This window comes from Phascolarctos cinereus, unplaced genomic scaffold (genome assembly GCF_003287225.1).
Source record: "Phascolarctos cinereus isolate Bilbo 61053 unplaced genomic scaffold, phaCin_HiC Scaffold_726;HRSCAF=1367, whole genome shotgun sequence".
Lineage (NCBI taxonomy): Eukaryota > Metazoa > Chordata > Mammalia > Diprotodontia > Phascolarctidae > Phascolarctos > Phascolarctos cinereus.
In genome coordinates this window covers 388,072,845-388,078,844 of record NW_027556098.1, presented here as the reverse complement: position 1 = coordinate 388,078,844, position 6,000 = coordinate 388,072,845, and positions in this window count along the sequence as shown.

Below are 6,000 nucleotides of genomic sequence, written 5' to 3'. Positions count from 1 at the left end.
TAACAAATATCATTTTATTATTATGCAAACATCCATATACAAACAAGTTATAGGCGTTGTAAATGGAAGGTAATCTCAGAGAGGACATGCAGAAACCAAAATTAGTTCTGGTCCTCAGGGGGGCTTACATGGGACCGGTAACCATGATAAAGTGGGAGAACATTTTCTATCTTATGTTTTTGACAGCTGTCGCGGGTGGAAACACTCACAGGCTGTACTGTAACTGTAATCCCATTTACGTATGAGACAGCTGGCGTACACTGTAGGTCATCCCCTAAATCTATTCCGCCAGCAGGCTGCCTGTCAATCAAGGTTCACCACTAGCTGTAATGTGTACCAGTCAACAGCAGAGGGAACTCAGGGCAACTGCCAAGCTCTCAGAGTTTTGTTTTTTCTCTTCTAAATTTTAAAACATTTGTTTTTGTACTACCTTCATTTCCCAATAAGCACCTCTCAGACAGCCGTTACTCATAACAAAGGATATTTTTAAAAAGAGTTCAGCGAAACTAGCCAATGTCTGACTCTGTAGGCAAGGTTCTACACCCCTAGTCCCACCGTTTAGCAAAGATATCTCTGACTTTCATAGCATCCCACGATTCCAGATTTGGAGACTGAAGGGACCTTAGAGTTCATTTAATTCAACCCCCTTATTAGGAAACCGAGACCATTCTCTGCCTGCCTCTGAACTCTGAGTTCTTTCCGCTTTGTAATCTAAAGAAATTGTGTGTGGGATTGTCCAATCAGATTTCTTAGGGCTTTGGCCCCCATCCCACCAGGGAACATTCCTTCCTTTCCTATTCCCTCTGTTTGTTTCTTTTATTCACACATTGGAAAGAGTATGGCAGCCTTCCAATCCTGCCTCTGACACCGTCTGTGTGATGTTCAGTTTCCTCACCTGTACCACGGAGGAGTTGAACCAGATGGGCTCTGAGGGCCCAGCCGTCTCTAGCTCTAGGATCCTAAGGTGCCAAACCTCTCTGGGCCTCGGTTTCCTCATCTGTAAAATAAAGGGGTTGGACCAGATGGGCTCTGAGATCCTATTTCCTTTGCTGTATCTTCAATGATCCTTTGTCTTCTTCCTCCAGCTCTAAGCCACACTGCAATAAGCATCTAATTGACATCAAAGGGTTGATAAAGAGAACACATTCCTCAGTGTGGCCTCTCAGGTCCTGCCCAGCTGCAGAGCTCCAATCTTAGCATGGACATAAGCCGCACCTCCCATTACATCTCTGGAATCAGGCCATATCAAGGTGGGAATCCCCTTGGGCCTTATTGGTCTTTTCCTCTCTTGCTCTCCAGTATAGGAGCAAACCAGAAAGTTCAGTTCACTGCTGCTCCTCATTGGGAGCTGAGGAAAAAGGGGTTTTCTACTTGTACATTTGTAGCATGTGAAATTAGATTTTTGAATAATGAAACGGTGGAAATTCAGTGCTCCAAGAGAGCCTCTTCTAGAGACGCAATGAGAGGCATCTGGTGCCATAAAGAGAGGGATGGATTTGGAATCAGAGGACCTGGGGCTGCTACTTATACCTGTGTGACCTTGCACAAGTCACTTCCCCTCTGTTGGCTTTGGTTTCCTCATCTGTCAAACAAGAGGTTTGGGCTAGATGGGTTCTGAGAGCCTATTTCCAACTCTAGACCTGTGATATTACTGGTCTCTTCCACTAAAACGATGAACCAAATGAGGAACATGGCTGATACAGGGCACTTGAAGCCCCTCTGGGAGTTTCACTAGGCACTGGCCACAGAGAGTTTCAAATCCTTGGCTTTGCATCAGTCTTCTCCCAACATCTCTGTCCTATTAGGCCAAGAAAAAAAGTCTCTTGGGCTTCCTCAAAGGGAGAAGCAAGTATCACCTACCACCAGAGTTCATTCAAAAGTAAACTCTTCTAAGGTTACCTTGTGTCCCCTTCATATGTGTCTTGGGTGTACATACATACAGACACAGACAGACAGATAATCTCCTCCAATAGGATGTAAGCCCTTGGAGAACAGAGACTGTTTCAATTCAGTCTTTGTATTACTAGTCCCTAGCACAGTGCTTGGCACATAGCAGGCACTTAATAAATAATAGTTGATTGACTAATGGGGAAGCAATTGAACTGCTCCCAGGATACAACCATCTTTCATTCTCCTATTTCCTTGAAAATCTGAGCCAGTCGTAGCTGCTTAAATGACCAGCTATGTGGTGGAGTAAATAGAGTAGTGGGCCTGGTGTAAGAAGACATGAGTTCAAATGTGACCTCATACACTAACCAGCTATGTGACTTTGAGTAGGTCACTTAACCTCTGTCTGACTCAGTTTCCTTATCTGATAATAATAGTCCCTACCTCCCAGAGTTGTTGTGAGGATCCAATGAGGTATTATTTGTAAAGCACTTAGCCCAGAATCTGGCACAGAGTTGGTGATGAATACATGTTTCCTTCCTTCCTTCCTCCCTCTCCCTCCTTCCTTCCTTCCTTCCTTCCTTCCTTCCTTCCTTCCTTCCTTCCTTCCTTCCTTCCTTCCTTCCTTCCTTCCTTCCTTCCCCCCTTCCTTCCTTCCTTCCTTCCCCCCTTCCTTCCCCCCTTCCTTCCCCCCTTCCTTCCCCCCTTCCTTCCCCCTTCCTTCCTTCCTTCCCTCCTTCCTTCCCTCCTTCCTTCCCTCCTTCCTTCCCTCCTTCCTTCCCTCCTTCCTTCCCTCCTTCCTTCCTTCCTTCCTTCCTTCCTTCCTTCCTTCCTTCCTTCCTTCCTTCCTTCCTTCCTTCCTCAGGTGTGACCTGCCTAAGGCACAGTGGCTATCTCGGCAGATTCAAGTACCTTGAACTTTGTGCCCTGTGGACATTGAAGGAATTTTCCTTGTGCTGAAATCATTCCTTAAAGCAATTATAGACTCATAGATCATCAGAATCAAAAGGAACTCATTTTACAGATAAGGAAACTGAGACTGAGGGAAATTACATGACTTGGTTGAGACCGTACCTTTAGTAGGTAGGAGAGCTGGGCCTTGACGCCAGGTCTGCTGAGTGCCAGGCCAATATTCTTTTGGAATTTGGATTGCTAAGATCCCTCCCAGTTCTAAATCAATGGCCTCTATTGGATTCCAAAGCTAGAAAGTTCACCAGTTGGGCAGAGGTTGAAAAATACTCTGTTCTTCCCAACAGGCTGCCTGGTGACGAGCCATCCCAGCATCTCCCTCCCATATCATAGGACAAAATGAAGGTTTGCAGAACTGCTTCAGTGAATAGAAAGTGGTGGAAAAAATCCATAGCAGTGAGTTCTGGCCCAGGCATGGCCTGGACTGTGTCTTAACCTGTTGCCACTTTGCCAGAGGCGGCTCATAACGAGCCTGGACTTGGCGTCAGGAAGATCTGGATTTCAGTCCCACCTCAGCTACTTACTATGGATGAATCAATTAATCTCTCTGAATCTCAGTTTCTTCATTTGTAAATTGAGGATAATAATAGCACCTTCTTCACAGGGGTTGTTCTGAGAAGGAAATGAAATTTTTAAAAAAATGCCTTATAAACCTTAAAGCCTGAATAAGATAGGAGCTAACATTATTCCTCAGGTTGGAAGCTCTTTCAGGTTAGGGACCACATGTCAAAGCATGGTTTTTTTGGGTTTTTTTTGGCAAGGCAATGGGGTAAAGTGACTTGTTCAGGGTCACACAGCTAGTAAGCGTCAAGTGTCTGAGGCCAGATTTGAACTCAAGTCTTCCTGCATCCAGGGCCGGTGCTCTATCCACTGTACCATCTAGCTGCCCCCAATTAGGGACCATATCTCTCCCCCCCATTCAATGGGAAGCTTCTTTTCTTAGTGAAGTAGGGGGGAGGGGGGAAAAGGCAGAAGCACTTAGCAAGCACTTACTCTGGGCCAGGCACTATTTCCCAAGTGCTTTACAAATATCTCATTTGATCTTCACAACAACCCTGATAGGTAGGTGCTATTATTATTCCCATTTTGCAGTTGAGGAAACTGAGGCACAGAGAGGTTAAGTTGAGACTGGATTTGAACTCAGGTTTTCCTGACTCCAGGTCCAGTGCTCCAGCCACTGCGCTACCCGGCTGCCTCTAGGGGGCCCTGAATATAAGGGTGTTCCAGCTAGGATAATTTCTGCCAGAGAAGCACCCCCTTTCACTTTCTCTACCCTCCTCTCTACTCTATTGTGTACTTGGTTGGGGACAGCAAGAAGTGACAAGGGACATAGCAAGGGACAAAGCTCTAGGTCAGCAAAATGGATGGATGACAGCGTAGCAGGTTGGTGGGCCAAGGCTGGCTACTGAGTTGCGGTAAGAGCAAGTTCTTAACCTTCCCCCCTAGGCAAGTTAGGTGAGGTTTGTTTTTAACCTTAAAAGGCCTTGAGACTTTATGACTTGGCTGACTCAGGAGAGCTGGGATTGGGGAACCTCAGGCCATTGATGTCACTTCCTCGTCACTTGAGCACAGACACAAGGAGCCCCAGATGTGCTCCGGTGGTTGATTGATAGACCGCAATGGATAACTGAGGAAAGGAATCTTTGCTCAGCTGGATCCACTTGAGGCCTTTCTCTTCAGTGCCTGTTCCTGCTGAATATTCTCCTGCTATGGTCAACTCAATCCCTTCTGTTGTTAAACATTGAACGACTCACTAGTGTCTCATTTTGTTCCCATATCAAGCCTAAACTACCAGGAGACTGGCTTGAGTCAGGCCCAGCCCGGATCACGAGTCCACTCATTCCGCGATGGCCCAGCCAAGGCCAAAAGCTGTAAGAGGTCTTAGCCAGTAACTGGACAGTGGAGACCAGGGGAATCACAGACCTTCCTGAACTCTTGTTTTAACCTGATCCAGCATTACACATCCCAGGTTGAGCTGACTGTCGGAGTCCAATATTTCTATATCAATGAATGAATCTACCAACAAGAATTTATTTAGGGCCTATATCTACCAAGCCCTGTGTGAGGCCCTAGAGATACAGGTACAAAAAATGAGATAGTCCATGATTACATTCTACCAGAGTAATACAATATGTTCTTTGATGTTCAGTCATGTCCAACTCTCTGTCACCTCATTTGGGTGACAGAGACATTTCTTGGCAAAGATACCGGAGTGGTTTGCCATTTCCTTCTCCAGCTCATTTTACAGATGAGGAAACTGAGGCAAACAGGGTTCAGTGACTTGCCCAGGGTCACACAGCTAGTAAGTGGCTGAGGTCAAATTTGAACTCAGGTCCTCTTGACTCTAAGCCCAGCACTCTATCCACTGCGAAACCAGTTCCCTCCTCTAGAATGTTCTAATCCTCAACCAAAAGGTGAGGGGTAGAGCATTCTAGGAACTGAAGGGTGAGGGGCTAGACTACTCTATCCCTGACCTTTTAGTTCCCCTGGCTTCTTCTAGGCTCAGATCAATCCACCTTCTACAGGAAGCCTTTCCTGTTTCCCTTCTCTGTCACAGCTAGCGCTTCCCTTCTCAGATTATGTTCTGTCTTCTCTGTACGTATCTTGGTGTCCCTTATTATTTATGCATTATCTCCCATGTCAGAGGAGAGCTAGGTGGTACAATGCATAGAGTGCCAGGCCTGGAGCCAGGAAGACCTGAGTTCAAATCTAGCCTCAGATAGTAATTGTGTGGGCAAGTCACTTAACCCTGTTTGCCTCAGTTTCCTCATCTGTAAAATGAGCTGGAGAAGGAAATGGCAAACCACTCCAGTATCTCGGTGAAGAAAACCCAAATGGTGTCACAGAGAGTCAGACAGGACTGAAAACAATTTAATGGCAACACCCCCATTGGCATGTGCTCTTCTTGCGAGAAGGGGCTGTGTTTTGGCCTTTCTTTGTACTCTCAGCACTCAGCACTGTGCCAGGCACTTAATAAATGTTTAAGGGCTGACTGATGAGGTGTCCGCTGCTGCCTCAGTCTGCAGGTGGGGGACAGTGCTGTCTGGCCGTTCTTCTCGGCCTCCTCTTCCCCACCCCCAGCCTTGGTACGGCCAGCTAAACCACAAAATCTTCCCTTAAATATGCCAAGTACAAGTCCGTTAC